Raw genomic sequence first — 15,981 nt, 5'->3', positions numbered from 1 at the left:
ATGAGAATAATGCTGGCTTCATAGAATGAGTAAGGCATTCTTACTTTTTAAAAATTAAACTTTTCATGGAAAAGTTTAAGGAGTGTTGGTATTAGTTCTTGTTTGAAAGTCTGGTAGAATTCAGCTAAGAATCCATCAGGTCCTGGACTTTTCTTTTTTGGGAGACTCTATATTGCTGCTTCAATTTCATTACGTGTGATACATCTGTTTTAGTGGTTAATATCCTCTTGGTTCAGTTTTGGATGTCCATAACTATTTTAGAATTTGTCCATTTCTTCAAGATTTTCCAATTTATTGGAATATAGGTTCTCAAAGTAGTCTCTGGTGATTCCCTGGATAGCCTTAGTGTTTGTTGTTATCTCTCCTTTTTCATTTCTGATTTTACTACTTTGTGTATTTCCCCCCCTCATTTTAGGAGCTTGTCAAATTTGTTTTTTTTTCAAAAAGTCAGCTCTTTATTTCATTTATTCTTTGTATTATTTTTCTGGTCTCTATTTCATTAATTATGGCTCTTACTTTTATTATTTCTCTCTTTCTGCTTGTTTTGGGTTTTGCTTCTTCTTGCTTTTCTACAAGTTTGAGATGTAGCTTGAGATATTTCTGTCCTTCTAATATATTGCACTAATGGCTATAAACTTTCCTCTTAAGACTGCCTTTGCTATGTCCCATAGGCTTTAGTTGGTTGTGTTTTCATTTTCATCAGCTTCCAGTAACCTTTTAATTTCTGCTCTTATTTCTTCCATGACCAACTGACTGTTGAGCAATTCTAATTATACAACAGACAAAGGACTGATAATCAAAATATAGAGGGAGTTCAAAAAACTAAACTCTCCAAAAATTAATGAACCAATAAAGAAATAGGCAACTGAACTAAACAGAACTTTTTCAAAGGTATAAGTCCAAATGGCCAAAAAACACATGAAAAAATGCTTACCATCCCTGGCTATAAAGGAAATACAAATCAAAACCACACTAAGATTCCACTTCACTCCTGTTAGAACAGTTATCAACAAGAACACCACCACTAACAAATATTGGTGAGGATGAGGGAAAAAAGGAACCCTCATACACTGCTGGTGGTAATGAAAGCTAGTGCAACCACTCTGGAAAAAAAATTTGGAGGCTTCTTAAAAATCTGAACATGGATCTGCCATATGATCCAGTAATCCCACTCCTAGGGATATACCTGAAGGAATGTGTCTCAAGTTATTACAAAAGCACCTGCACACCCATGTTTATTCCAGTACTAGTCACAATAGCTAAGTTATGGAACTAGCCAAGATGTCCCACTACCAATGATTGGATTAAGAATATGTAGTATTTATACACAATAGAATTTTACTCAGCCACAAAAAAGAAAGAAATTTTGTCATTCACAAGTAAATGGATGGAACTAGAGAACATCATCTGAAGTGACATTAACTAGTCTCAGAAGGCCAAAAATCACATGTTCTCCCTCATATGCAGACTATAGGCCTAAAATTAATGCAGTAATATTATTGTACATGGGTCACATGTTGAGAGAAGAATGCCCACAGGAGGAATAGAGAAAGGGAAGGAAATCTAAAGCTTGAATGTGGTTGATGTGTTCACTGTAGAGGAGGGAATAAAGTAATCTGAAACTGGCAGAGGCCACTTTGAGAAGGGGACCAGGATGTAGTGAAGAGGTCTGGCAGAGATGAACCAATGTGGGCTGCAATACACAAGTGCATGGAAGCAACACTAGAAATCTCTCTGTATAGCTATCTTTATCTCAAACTAGCAAAAATGCTATGTCTTTCTTATTATTTCCTATGTTTTCTCTTCAACCTAATCTGAGAAAACAGGGCAGAACAGGTTCTGCCCAGAAGTGGGGATCAGGAAGGGGTTTTGGGGGAGAGTAGGGAAGGGCGAGAGGAGGGGAGAGTTGGTGCAAACAATGAATACACATGTAAGTAAATGTAAAAGTAATAAAATAAAAGAAAGAAAAAATTAAAAGTGGCCAGGCTCAGTGACTCAAGCTACTTGGGAGACACAGTACACAGATCAAGGGCTGCCCAGACCAAAAAAATTGTGAAACCCAATCTCAGAACACAACAATTATCTATCTATCTGTTTGCCTGTCTATCTATCTATGCATTTTTTGTAAAACCAAAATAGCTATGAAATAGAGGTATCCTGAAACACTACCTTCTTTCCAGATTACAAGAAAATTAATTCTAGGGTCCCTGGCTATTTAATCTAGGTAAAGTCAATTTTTACAAATGACACATTCTCAAGTAAATGGATGGAACTTGAGAATATAATCCTGATTGAGGTTAGCCAGGCTCAGAAGACCAAAAATCACATGTTCTCCCTCATATGTGGATTTTAGATCTAGGGCAAATACAGCAATGTTGTTGGATTTGGGTCACATGACAAGGGTAGAGCACATACAGGTGGTATTGGGTTAGGTAGAAAACACAAAACATGAAAGCGTTTGATGTCTCCACTCCAGAGGAACTAATATAGAAACCTTAAAGCGACAGAGGTCAACATGAGAAGGGGATCAGGAACCAGTGTAAAGATCAGTTAGAGATGAATCAACTTGAGTTGTAAAACATTTGTACATGGAAGCAATGCTAAGAATCTCTCTGTATAGCTATCCTAAACTCAACTAGCAAAAATGCTTTGTCTTTCTTATTATGCTTATGTCTTCTCTTCAACAAAATTAGAGACAAGGGCAGAACAGGTTCTGCCTGGAAGTGAGGGGGGTTGGGGAGGAGAGGATAAGGGAGGGGGGAAGGGTGAGAAATGACCCAAACAATGTATGCACATGTGAATAAATGAATAATTTGTTAAATGACACTATTGTAAAAAGAGTTAGAAAAAAGTTTTTATGTCAGAAAAACAATTTAGATATGAAAAGAAAGAAGGGATATGGGAAAGTTAAGAGATAAAATGTTAAAATTTGTTCAGAAAGAGCATGTAGGTGATATTATAATGTCGCTATGATGTTGAGATAGTTGGATAACATTCAATTTTAATCTAGGAATATAGAGAACTATTTAAAATGATACCATACTCAAAGGGGAAAAGGATATAATGATAAAATCTGGGGATAACTTAAGAATGTAAGGAATGAGATTGCATCAAACAGCAGCTTGTAGCTGTACATTTTCCAGGATCATCTGAGCAGGACAAAGAGAGGCATATCCAGGACACCAAGATCAGATTTCCTACTTCAGCTCCTCATCTGAACATCTTTTCTTTTTTGTATTAAATATTATACAACATGTACTTTTAAGAAAAGATCTCATGGTGAGGGAAAAATCTGCAACAATATTTCAATATAAGTATCAATGTAATTATTGGAGAAAATTATATCAAAACTCCTAAGTGTTACTCTCATGGGAAGAAGGGGATTTTACTCTTACAAAGAACTCTCCTCAGGGCATCATGCATGTCTCCTTTCCTCAGGCTGTAGATGAAGGGGATAAGCAAGGGAGTCACCACTGTGTACATCAGAGCCATGGTAGTCTCCTTCACAGGAGAATTATTAGCTGGTGGAGGTAAGTAGAGACCAGAGGTTGTTCCATAGAATAGTGAGACCACAGAGAGATGAGAGCCACAGGTGGAGAAGGCCTTGTGGAAACCCCGAGAAGAAAAGACCTTGAGGATGGAGGACACGATTCCTGCATAGGACATGATGATGAGTAGGAATGGAATGACACCAACGAACCCATCTATAACAAACATCACCAACTCATTAACCTGAGTGTCAGAGCAGGCGAGCTTCAGAAGAGCAGATATATCACAAAAAAAGTGAGGGATCTCGTTGTCTTCACAGAAAGACATCTGTCTTTCTGTCATAAGCAGGGTGTGCAACATGGCATGGAACATGGTCAGCATCCAAGACAGCACCACCAGGCACACACACAGCTTGGGGCTCATGATGTTGGTGTAGTGCAGAGGGAAGCAGATGGCCACATAGCGGTCATAGGCCATGGCCACAAGAAGGAAGCTCTCCAAGTCAGCAAAAAACAGGAAGAAATACATTTGTGTCAGGCATCCTGCATAAGAGATGGAGGGTAATATGCAAGAGTTTTGGAATGATCACAGAGGAAAAGCAGAGGTCAGACAAGGACAAGTTGCTGAGAAACAAATACATGGGTGTGTGGAGATGGGAGTCCAGTAGAATGAGGACAATGATGAGGAGATTCCCCAAGATGGTGATAAGGTACATGGCCAGGAACAGGACATAGAACAGGTGTTGGTGCTCTGGCTGGATGGGTAGGTCCAGGAGGAAGAACTCTGAGGTGACAGTTTGGTTCCTTTCTGTCGTACTTTGTCTTCAATATCTAACATGGTCCCTTTAAAACCTAAATAAAGAGAACATATTTTCATGTTCACGTTCTGTTTTCAACAACTGATCTCACCTCATCACCATAATCTCTGAATGCCAAATGTCTGTAATCTCTAAAATTTTAATGGCTTTCCTGAACTCTCAATAACATCTTTTAGTACTTTATCATCTCCTACATTGTATACCGCTTAGTTTCTCGTAGGCAACTGTAATTGGTTTCTGTTCTAGGGGTATCTTACATTTTGATGTTCTTGGATGATTTTTCAGAACCCTATGTTCTTATAATTCTATATATTCTCCCAAGGAAAAGTTATCTGCAACAATATCTTATAAAATAGGTGTAAATATTTTACTCACCCTCCAAACTCTGTATCCAGTTGCTTAATCATTGTCTTCCCTTCTGTGTGTTATGGGCAAGTTCAACTCAGTAGATCCCAAATGAAACTCATGATTACAGTTTCCTCTCTCTCAACTTCTCATTCTCCTCTAACTTATTTAAGAGTTCTGGATTAAATCAGAAACCTTGAATTTGTTTCATTCATTCCTTTTTCTTACTTTCAATTCAATTCTACATACTAATATAGATTCTCTCCTTCATTCTTCTACTACTTCACCCATTCCTTATCATAAGACCGTGTTCCTAGAACAAGATGACACCTTTTCTTTCCTAGACTAATGAAGCAGACTCTCAATTCATGTTCCTATTTCCATACCTCAATGTCCTTCACTTTCAGTTGCTTTGTTCACAGTGTGGTATATGGAGATCTGCATATTGATTCAGGGAATTGTCTTTGGTCCTAAGATAAATATGCAGGTCCTTTCAAGGGCACAAATGATGCTTTACTACCTGATCTGGGCCTACTTCCACAGCTTCATTTGTCTCCACAGAGATATATACATTCCACTTTGAAGTAAGGCTAGGATTGAAAGTCCTTATTTCCTGCTTCTTGTCTATAACCCCCTGATGTTTTTCCTGCTGATCACTTTGTCTCCTCTGTTGCCTCTTCACATGGCATCCCCCTTCATGTGTGTTACATGACACTTGCTGAACAAACTTAACATCCCAGATCAAGTGAAGCCTGTTGCCATTTTCCCATAGCCTCCTGTACTCATCCCATAGCACTCAGGGTCATTGATCAATTGTTTCTGGCTTACTTCCTACCAAACTGTAAACTCCATGCATGAAAGTTTGCTTCTGTCTGCATGACTGCAGCAGGGCCAGCACCTGACATGGTCCCTGGATAGAATACTACTTAAGTATATTTGTTGGCCGGTGCTTCAGCTGAGACACAAATTCCTTCATTTTTAAAGGTAGCAAACTACCAACAAGTTAGAATAACTATTCCTCTTAAATATTCCCTGACCATAAATTCAGTACACTTAACCATTTAGCACTAAATGTTTACATAATTTGGCATTTATGAAAAATGTTAGTGTATATCTGATGTAGGACTTACTTCAGTAATACTAGTTACAGAAAATATAATTCTATGCTTCCATTCACATGACCTTATTGATGCCAATGTCAGAAAACATCTGATCAGTATTTTATAAACTATGGCAAAAATTTAAAAAGACATGCATATTTTTCAAAACCTCACCTGAGGTTTACCTCAGATGTCTATAGTATATGTGATCATTCATACTATACAGCAACTTAGCTAGGTCCTGATACCAATTTTTTGTTAAATATCAGTTCTAGATAGTACTATGGAGGTATTTTTGTAATGTTATTAACATTTAAGTAGATTTAAAGTACATTATCCTACACGATATGATAAGCTTCACACAATGAATTGAAGGATGTAAGAGAAAAAATGCAGAATTCTGCCCCTAGAATTAAGATTTATAAGTACCCAATATTTCTTTAAAAAATTTCCATAAAATATACACACCCACCCCCCCCCACACAGAATTGTGGTTTCTTGTGGACAACCCTGACTAATGAACTCCAGTATATCTCAAAACTGGCAAAGATATCTGAGGGAGGTACATTAACAGTTTTGGACAGCTCTTTCACTTAAACTCTATAGATGAGTCCACCTGCTGGAATCTTCACCCTGTTGATGGTGTTTAATGCAGCAGCATTAACAGTTGGATACTTAAATATTATGGTGGTGCTGTATAGAGAGAAGGAACATTTGGAGAAAATCACGCACCTTGTTTCTCCAAAACATGCTTTCCTGTTTCAGTAGGATGCATACCTCTGTAGGAATATATAGAGGGAACACAGACACACCACTTGCAGGTGTCACCATTGATGAACTAATGATATTAACATCTTTTTCAGCTGGTAAATCTGGACATTGCATCTTTTTCAAACTGAACTATCCATAAGAATAACTGACAACAGTGTTTCTAACATTTCTTGCATTTCTTTTTTTTTTCAAATAATCAAGGAACTTTATTTTTAAGCCATAAATCAAACAGACACAGCATTCATTTACCCAAACATGCACAATCCACCTTGAATATAAAATGCACTCAATTGGTAAAATACACATGAAATACAAAGGGAATGCAGTTTTACATGTGAAACAATTGCCAGCTATAGGAATTTAACAGTCAAATTAATTCAAGCATTGTACATTTAAAAAACAAAACCAAAAACACCTTTAAGCCAATTATCTATAGTAAACCAAGGGAAATTCTGACATGGAATGATCTGATTAAAAGCAAAGAGTAAGGCACCTGCTATAAATTTAGATCAATAACTTTCATTTTTAAAGTTACAATAAAGTAGAATTCATTAGCCAAGATGTTTCAAAGAGGGGAACAAGTCCAGGGGCCGACTGACTGTGTGAAAGGGGCAGGTCACGATTCTGTAAAAACTGCTGGCCAGAGGCAATGGTCGTCTTCCTGTTACAGCAGTTCAGTTCCTCTCTGTCCTAGCCCGCTGCTCTCCTCAGTAGCTGAGGGGGTAGCACATCCCCTGTGAGGTTCGCACCCTGGATAGACGGCGTAGATTCCCTTCTGCTCCTCTTAAAACATCTTATTTCTAAAGACAGATCCTGAGGCAGTTAACAAAGGAAACAGAGCAGTCTTTCCGTCATCCGTTAATACAGACACTGTTCAGGCTTTTTGCACCAAGTTATGACTATGTATACAAATACCTGCAGTTTTCAACAGCACTACAAAATCAAAATCTACCTTACCACTCTCACCCTTACTATTAAAGAAAATGTGATCAATCATAATCATTATGTTCATTTATATTGAACATAAATGTGATCAAATGTAATCATAAAATCATACAAAGGAAGACTTAAGACTGATTCCTATCAATAAATCCACTTAATTCCAGAAGCCACGTTAGCCTGATGAATCTAGTACCCTCAGGGCATTTCGGTGATAAATCTAGAAGCACACTGACAAACTAAGTGTAACTTTTAGTTGCTGTGCCTTTTTTTGGTATTGAAAGTGCTATCAAGATGCTGAGATATCTTATGGCACATGGGACAACAGTCCTGATGAGGTGTGTGTTTCTGGTAAGATTTTCCCCTAGAATTTTGTCTAGCCCAGCAAAACCCCTTTGATGTATTAAACTAATTCTGGTTAAATCAATGTGACATAAACAAACCCTCCTTTCCTGACTTCACTCCACCACGGTAGCTCTTGGTGAAACCGCAGTGATGGATTAAGTTACCAAATGCTCAACCAAGTTTTTTTGCTTTGTTTTTTACAAATGGGATTTCGGTTACTATACTCACTCATGCAAAATCCAAGGTAGTGTAATAAAAACGATATTGTTAAAACAGATGTGGCTATAAGCATCTCTGCTTATATTATGCATTTAGAAGCTTTTAAAAATTTTTAGGTGATAATGGTTGTGGTAAAACTGGCCAACTGTGCAGCTGCTCCATTGGTAAGCACCTTATTTAAGGACATTACTTGACCCTATAATGGAGTGTGCTTTCAATTCAAAAGAGTAATAGAGTGTCTAGCTATATAAAAACCTTAAGATTCCAAATTTTAAATTAAGCTAATTGCATTTACACATTAGAGTTAACAAAATCTAGACCCTGACTGCACAGACTTAATTACCCATACTGCACAGGGTTTTAACAACCACATGAAGAACTTGCTCTTGACTGACTGAATAAGCAGGGTCCACTACTGACTGGAGTTTAGTATCAGATTTTATTGCTTTATTCCTGTGGCGCTTTTGCAAGGCACTGTGGTACGGACTAGAAAAACCTGGAATGACTTGTGAAGAAACCTTGGAATGACACATGAAGGATGATATGAAAGTCATTCTGAGGCAGGATGCTTTACTGAATTTTGAACTAGGTATCAAACATCAGGAATGAGTTCAAGTTAAAATTCACAGGAGAATGGAAGCATTTTAAGGTCAGTCACGTCACTTCACATGCCCATCCTGATACTCTGAATAATTTGGAAAATTGCCGAGCCGCAGACGACAAAAAATGAAGAGCGCCAGCAGCCAGGGTCCCAAGGACGCCTTCTCCTCGGGGGCGTTTCTCGGGGTCTTGGCGACATTGCCGCGCTGGATGATGTTCTTGCTGTGCTTCTCCTTGGCCATCCGGATCCGCTGCTTGGCGACCATGCTCGCGGCGCCACCGCCCGCCGGGCGCCCTCGGCCTCGCTCACTCTCTCGCTCGCTCTCTCACTTGCTCTCTAAAACTTTGCTCGCTCGCTTGCCTCCCCGCTGGGGCCGCCCGCGCAAGGCGGCTGTCGCTGAACCAGGTGGTGGCCGCGGCCGCGAGGCTGAGCGTTCCGAGTGACCATATGAGCGAGGCGCGCGCGCCGAGGAGGAGACCAGGCCTCCGGGCCACCCTCGAGCCGGGAGCGTGGAGCCAAAGAGGAAGGAGACGCAACAACTGGACAGTGCAGTCCGCATCCTCGATCTCTCTTGCATTTCTACATGCAAGTCATCTTACTTGTGTAAACAGTGATGCGGCTTCTGTAGCCCAGTTTTTACACTTAAATGAACCCAGATGATGTCAATACTCTGCAACAATTTACTCAGTCAGTGGATTGCACTTGAGGTGCAAGTATATACATTGCCATTCAAATATAGATTACTAAATTCCTCAGACTAATTTAATCATCATCTCTGAATCTGTCTCAAATTTATTATGATTCTGAGTTGAAAGCAAAATAGAAGAAGGCTTAAAAACTGCTGTATTGAACCGTATCCCACAGAACTGTTACTATGTTGAGACGATGAGATCCTGGGAGAATACCTTGCAAGGAGGTAATAGTAATGCACCCTCGCATTAATAAAAAGATTATGCAAGGTGGCTATGAATCAAAATACTTCTACAATGTAGCAGTCTTGGGCGGCAAAAATATGGCAAATAGACAAGGCATTATAACTGAAAATTTGTCCTGCAGAACACCATACGGCATAGTAAATCAAAACTCTCATTGTGGAAAGACAGTAATAGTCAGCCCAATTTCCCTCCTCAAAACTCACCTAGAAGGTCTGAGACTGACTCCTGGATGATGACCTAAGACTTGGCTCCCTTTTATTCATTATAGGCACAGGAAGTAACAGTCTTTGTATTCATGACCTATGTCTGCACCATCCCTTCTCACTCCTCCCTTCCAGTCAGCCATGGGCCTAAGAGGCTCTGCATCCCAGAGGAGAGCAGATGACTCATTAAAGAAAAAGCAATTACCCTGGACCTCTCTCGGATCGATTCTCTCAGAGTCCTGTAGTGGTGACTAATTCATTATAATCTCTGATCACACCTGAGTATTGTTTTGGGGAAGATGGGGATGCAGAGAAGTCATGGATGGATGCTGACTCCTTGACTACTTACGAAAGGGATTGGAATTCTATGAGACTATAGCATGCTTTTTGAGAGGGCAGGTGAAAAGTCTTGGAAAACTGCCAAAGCATTCTGAAACCACACTGAGAATTATTCAAATTATCAGAGGAGTTTAAAGGTTGGCATAAGAAGTCACTCTAAGTTTTGTAGCAGAGAGCCACCATGAAAAATACATGCTTCGGAAAGATTTCCAAGCCACAGTCTTTGAGTACATTTCTACAGATGCTCTTGAAGAGGTAAACATAATAATATAAAAACAATACTTTTATGACCCATATGGGTTTATATGCCACTATATGAAAAAGGATAGCAATAAAAGCATTGCCTCAGATCAAGGTCAACTTTTCCTTGGGTAAAGATAAACAAGGAAGCCCAGATTCACACCCCAAAGCTCCATACGTCTCTATGAAAATATTAAGAGCACCCAACACCACCATCATCCATGCACTTTCTGTGTCGGCTTAACTCCTAATGGTGTATTCTGTGCCCTTTCCATTTATCATGCTAAAGGTAGCATTCACAACTCCTGTTTCCACTACCTGTGCCTTGCATCTGCAGTAACTGTCTTGATAAGATGCTGTTCCAGGCAATACCATGCAAACTTTCATTTCTAACAAATCTTCATCCTTGTAGCTCTTGCCTTTATTGGATTATTATAGATTATATTGACAATTTTGGATATGGATCTACTAAGTGGTGCCTATGGATATCACCAGAATTTCAAACCCAGTTCTCCCTGGTCAGGTTCTCTAAAGTGACCAGGTTTTCTCTTGGCAATCATTATCAATCAGATCGGTGAGAATGACACCTCTGATCTTTTACACTGGTTTACATAAGAACCAGAAATGACTGAATAGTAGGCTCAACATCTAATTCAGCAAAACTGGTGTTACTTTCCCTCCAAGAATATACCTATATATTCACCTCTGTAAAGTGTGCAATTAAATAGATTTTTGTAAATTCATAGTCATGTATCCATCTCACAATCAAGTTTAGAGAAAAGGTTAGATCAAAAAGAATTAACATAGAAGGTAACACACACGCACAGGAAATCAATGTGAGTCAATGCCCTGTATAGCTACCCTTATCTCAACCAGCAAAAACCCTTGTTCCTTCCTATTATTGCTTATACTCTCTCTACAACAAAATTAGAAATAAGGGCAAAATAGTTTCTGCTGGGTATTGAGGGGGTCAGGGGGAAAGGGAGGGGGCGGAGTGGGTGGTAAGGGAGGAGGTGGGGGCAGGGGGGAGAAATGACCCAAGCCTTGTATGCACATATGAATAATAAAAGAAAAAAATACATGAGTGGATCAATTTCAGTCTTCTATGTACTGTTCTATATTCTTAATTCTGATATGTATTTCTATCCTTTCTTAACATGACACTTTCCTGATTATTATAACTTAATAGTAAATCTGAAATCCAGGAACTGAGCATTTCCAAGATGAATTTTTTTCAGTTTCAATTCCTTTCATATAAATTTATAATAAGATTACCTCTTTTCACACAAAACTTCCTTTTGGAATATTGATAATAAATTTATTGAATCCTTAGATCTGTTTCAGATGTAAGGATATCTTCACAATAGTGAGTTCTAATCCGTGGACATGGATATCTATTCATTTCCTCAGTTCTTCTTTAATTTCTTTTTCAGTGTTTTTTGATACACATTTCACATATATTTTGTGGTCTTAAAAAGGTTTTCATTTATTTTGTTAACTTTTAATTTATAAATAATAATTATAATTATCATTGGGTATATTATCACATTTATGTATATATGCATTATGAAATTATTAAATTAAGCTAATTTACACACCTCAAGTACTTAACTTTTTATGGTGGGAATGGTTTATATTTATTCTCTTTGCATTTTGTGGTTTACACTACTTTTTATTAACTGTAGTCATTCTGAGCAATAGATCTAAAAAATTTGCTGCCATCTAAAATTTTCCTGGCTCTTTCACTTAGTGTAATGTGCCCAGGTACACAATGTTGTTGCCAGAGATAACATTTTCTTCCTTTTTAAGTCTGAATATTATCTGTAGTGTGTATGTGCTACATTATTTTATCCATTCATCCATTGACACTTAGATTGCTTCCCTCTATTGGCCATTATGAATAATGATGTAATGGACGTGGGAGACTTAAGAGTCTGACTGAGGAGTTGCATAACTGATTCATATTGTAGTTCCCCTTTACTTTTCCTGACTAACCTCCATATTGCTCCCATAACAGCTGCACTAATTTACATGGTCACCAACAGTGTGCAAAGAATCTCTTTTCACTTCTTTATCATACCTTTCATCAATTTGATTACAGTCATTCTAACAGGTGTAAGGGGATACCTCATGAGGATTTAATTTGCATTTCCCAGATTATTAGTTTTGAGCATTTTTCCATATATATGTTGTCCAGTTGCTTGCCTTCTTTTGAGAAATGTCTGTTCATGTCCTTTTCCCTATTAAAAATCAGGCTACTGGGGTATTTGCCTATTAGTTGTTTCAGTTCCTTGAACATAACCCCTTCTAGATAATGTTTTATAAATATTTTCTCCTATTCTGTGTGTTTTTGTTTTGTTGTTTGTTGCTATGCTTATAGAGAAAAGTTTAAGTCTGATGCAATCTTATGTCTTATTTTTGCTTTTGTTGCCTATAATTTTTAACCTCATCTCCACGAAATCATTGTCCAGATCAAAGTCATGGAGCATTGCCTTTGTGTATTCTTCTAATACTTTTACAGTTAGAATATGTACAAGAAAGTCTTTGGTCCATTTTGAGTTGATTTATGTATCTTGTGTGAGAAAAGGGAGATGCTTAGGAGTATTTCTTTTTATCTTGCCTATTTTGTGTTCTGAAAGTCTCTATACCTGGATGACTTTGTCTTTCTCAAGTTCAGAGCAGTTTTCTGCTTATTTCATTGAATATATTTTCTATACCTTTAGCTTCTACCTTTTCTCCTTCTTCTGTACCCATAGGTATAAAGGAAAGACCATTTGGTCTTTTGGTGGTGTTCCAGAGGTCTTGCATGTTCTCTTCATAGTTCCTTGGTATTTTTTCTTTGTCTTTGGCTGATTGGTCTAATTATTCTACTTTATCTCTAATCCCTGATACTCAATTTTCAACTTGTTCCATCCTATTAACAAGACGTTCAACTGAGTTTTAGTTGGGTTCTTGAACTTTGTATTTCCTGAACTTCAAAATGACTTTTTCAGGTTTTGTATCTTTGTTGAAATCCTCTTTCACATTCTGTGTTGTCTTCCTTATTTCATTCAGATTTTTAAAATTCTCTTAGAGTTCCTTCAGCTGTTTTTTGTATTCTCTTTGAATTCATTCAGGTCGGTATCCATGTCCTCTTTAATTTCATTAATCATTCTTATTGTTCTTTTGAGTTCATTGTTTGAAATTTCATCATTTCACCATCATTTCAGTCCCTTTTCATGGAATTATTGACTTTTGGAGGAGACATGTTCCCTTGTTTTCTCATAGTACTTGTGTTTCTATGTTGGAATTTATACATGGTAGGTTAAGTCATTTGTTGGATGTTTTATTCACCTGTACTCTTTCAGTTGAAATAGTCTCATTGTTCATGTAGTACTCTGTAGTGGCCAAGTTGAGGTCTTATTTCTCATCACTGGTCTTTGAGGGTTGCTCAGTTAACCAAGCATTTGTCCATGTGCTCTGGGCACTAGGCCTGATTCCCAATACTGCTCAGATTGAAGTAATCTACCTAGAGTCTCATGTAGGAGGATTAGTTGTCTACTTCTGGGCTGATTTCACATGGAAGCTACCTTTCTTTATGTACTTGGAGCTTCTTTTGGCTGCAGGGAACTTTATAGACTATAGGCAAGACAGGTTCCCCCTTGTTTCACACTACCCCTAGTTTGTGTCCCTGTGGGCAGCAACCATCCAAGCCTCATGGTAACTCCCAATGTTTCAGAGAGTAGAGGAAGCAAACAGAGCACTGAAGTCTTCACTATTTGGGGAGAACTGAGGAACCTAGTCACTCTGCTTGCTGGTCTTAACTCACACGACTTTGTCCAGCAGTTCACATTCCTATGTTGAGGAGTGGGATGCACATGTTTTGTGATTGAGTGGGTCTAGACTCTGGGCCTTCAATCTCAACTGTCACCCAACATATGCCAGGATTCAGCTCCAGGGATTGTGTCTTAGTGCTTTCAGACCCTGCCAAACAAGTTTCTTCCCTGTGTGTTGGAGGCCGTGGCTATCACATGATTTGGAGAGTCTGTGTGCAGGGCTCTGAAATCTCCTAGCAGTCAGTTCAGAGAGCAGAATGAAGGCCCTAGAGGCTGAATTTAAACCAACCACAAGCTTCGTGCATTGTTTCTGTCTGCCTGAGCATCAAACAATTGTATTCCCTCCTGGCAGCATATAATAGTCCCTCTCAAGTTGGTGCCTTGATAACTCCTTCTAAGATTAGGGGAGCAACAAAATGTCCTTCTTTGCCAAGAATATCCTTCCACACCAGAGCAATCACTGTCACGAATATCCCTCACTGGGCTTAAGTCTTGTGGGAGTGTGGGCTTATCTTGAAGCTAGAGTTGCCAGTCTGCCATAGGTCCATCTGTTTTACCTTTTGATGGCATCTTTTCTTGGGCTTCAAACTGTTTTCTTCTCTCTCTCTCTCATATATACTCTCCTGTGTTACCTAACTATTCATATTGACAGAGTTTTAAAAAGATTGAAATCAGAATACATAGTCTGCATTCCCACATTCATCACATTCATTGCAACATTTTCATAACAGCCAATTTATGCAATCAACCTGTGTCCATTAATAGATGAATGGATAAAGAAAGGTACAATATATCCAAAATAGAATACTATTAATTTTTAAGGAAAGAATTTTGTAATTATTACAACATGGTTTGAACCTGAAACAGTATGTGAAAGAAATAAGCCAGACACATAAAAACAAATAGTCTCCCTTGTATGTGGAATCTAAAAAAAAATTAAATGCAAAGAAGCAGAGATGGACTGAGTCTGTGGCTCAAGTGGTAGAATGCTTCCATAGCAAGTACATGACCCTTACTTCAATCCCCATTTTTCCCCCAAACGAAAGAAGATGAATAAACAAACAAAGAAGCAGTAAATAGAATGATGGTTACCAGGTCTGGGTAATCACCTATCCAGACCTGGTAATCATCTATCCACTCACACCTATCCTCCTAGCTACTTGAGCAGCAAAACTTCATAGCATTTTTGTGAGGACTGACACAGACATTACTATTATAAAGTTTTAGCATGTTACCATGTATGTAACATGCACTCATTAATGTTACCAATTTGTGTGCTAGTGTATTGTCAAATATCTCCTAGCAGGCTAGACACAGTAGCTCACATCTTAATCGCAGCTACTCAGGAGCCAGAGATTAATTGGAATGGAAAGAATTTTTTATCAAAATTGTAGTGGACATTTATGGGGACTCATGAATACTAACCTCATATTCAGTAGTGAAAGACTGAAAACATTGCTATAGATCAGAAACAAGAACAAAGACTGTTTTCATTGCTGCTATTCAACAAATCATTTGGAATTTTAGCCAGAGAAAGTAGGAAAACTAGGAAAAAAGATTAAAAAGCGAAATTGACAAAGAAGTAAATTTATGCAAAGAAGCAGAGATGGACTGAGTCTGTGGCTCAAGTAATAGAATGTTTATTCACAGATAGCCTGAGCCAGTTTATAAAAAGATCTTAGGGAATAAAAAAATAGAGATAGTAGATGAATTCAGTAAAGTTATAGGGTACAAGATCAACACACAAAAATCTCTTCAGTTACTATACACTGACAATAAAAAACCTGAAAATGAGATTAAGAATACGACTGTATTTATAATAG

The 15,981-nt window shown here is 38.1% G+C and overlaps 2 pseudogenes; both read right to left on the bottom strand.

The window, feature by feature from the left end:
* Window positions 1–3,366: 3,366 nt before the first annotated feature.
* On the bottom strand, window positions 3,367–4,408 carry LOC109692044 (olfactory receptor 1468-like; annotated as a pseudogene).
* A 3,781-nt stretch (window positions 4,409–8,189) lies between these two features.
* On the bottom strand, window positions 8,190–8,921 carry LOC109692050 (stress-associated endoplasmic reticulum protein 1 pseudogene; annotated as a pseudogene).
* Between the last annotated feature and the right edge of the window lie 7,060 nt (window positions 8,922–15,981).

This window comes from Castor canadensis, chromosome 11 (genome assembly GCF_047511655.1).
Source record: "Castor canadensis chromosome 11, mCasCan1.hap1v2, whole genome shotgun sequence".
In the NCBI taxonomy this organism is placed as follows: domain Eukaryota; kingdom Metazoa; phylum Chordata; class Mammalia; order Rodentia; family Castoridae; genus Castor; species Castor canadensis.
This window is presented reverse-complemented; position numbering and strand designations above follow the sequence as displayed.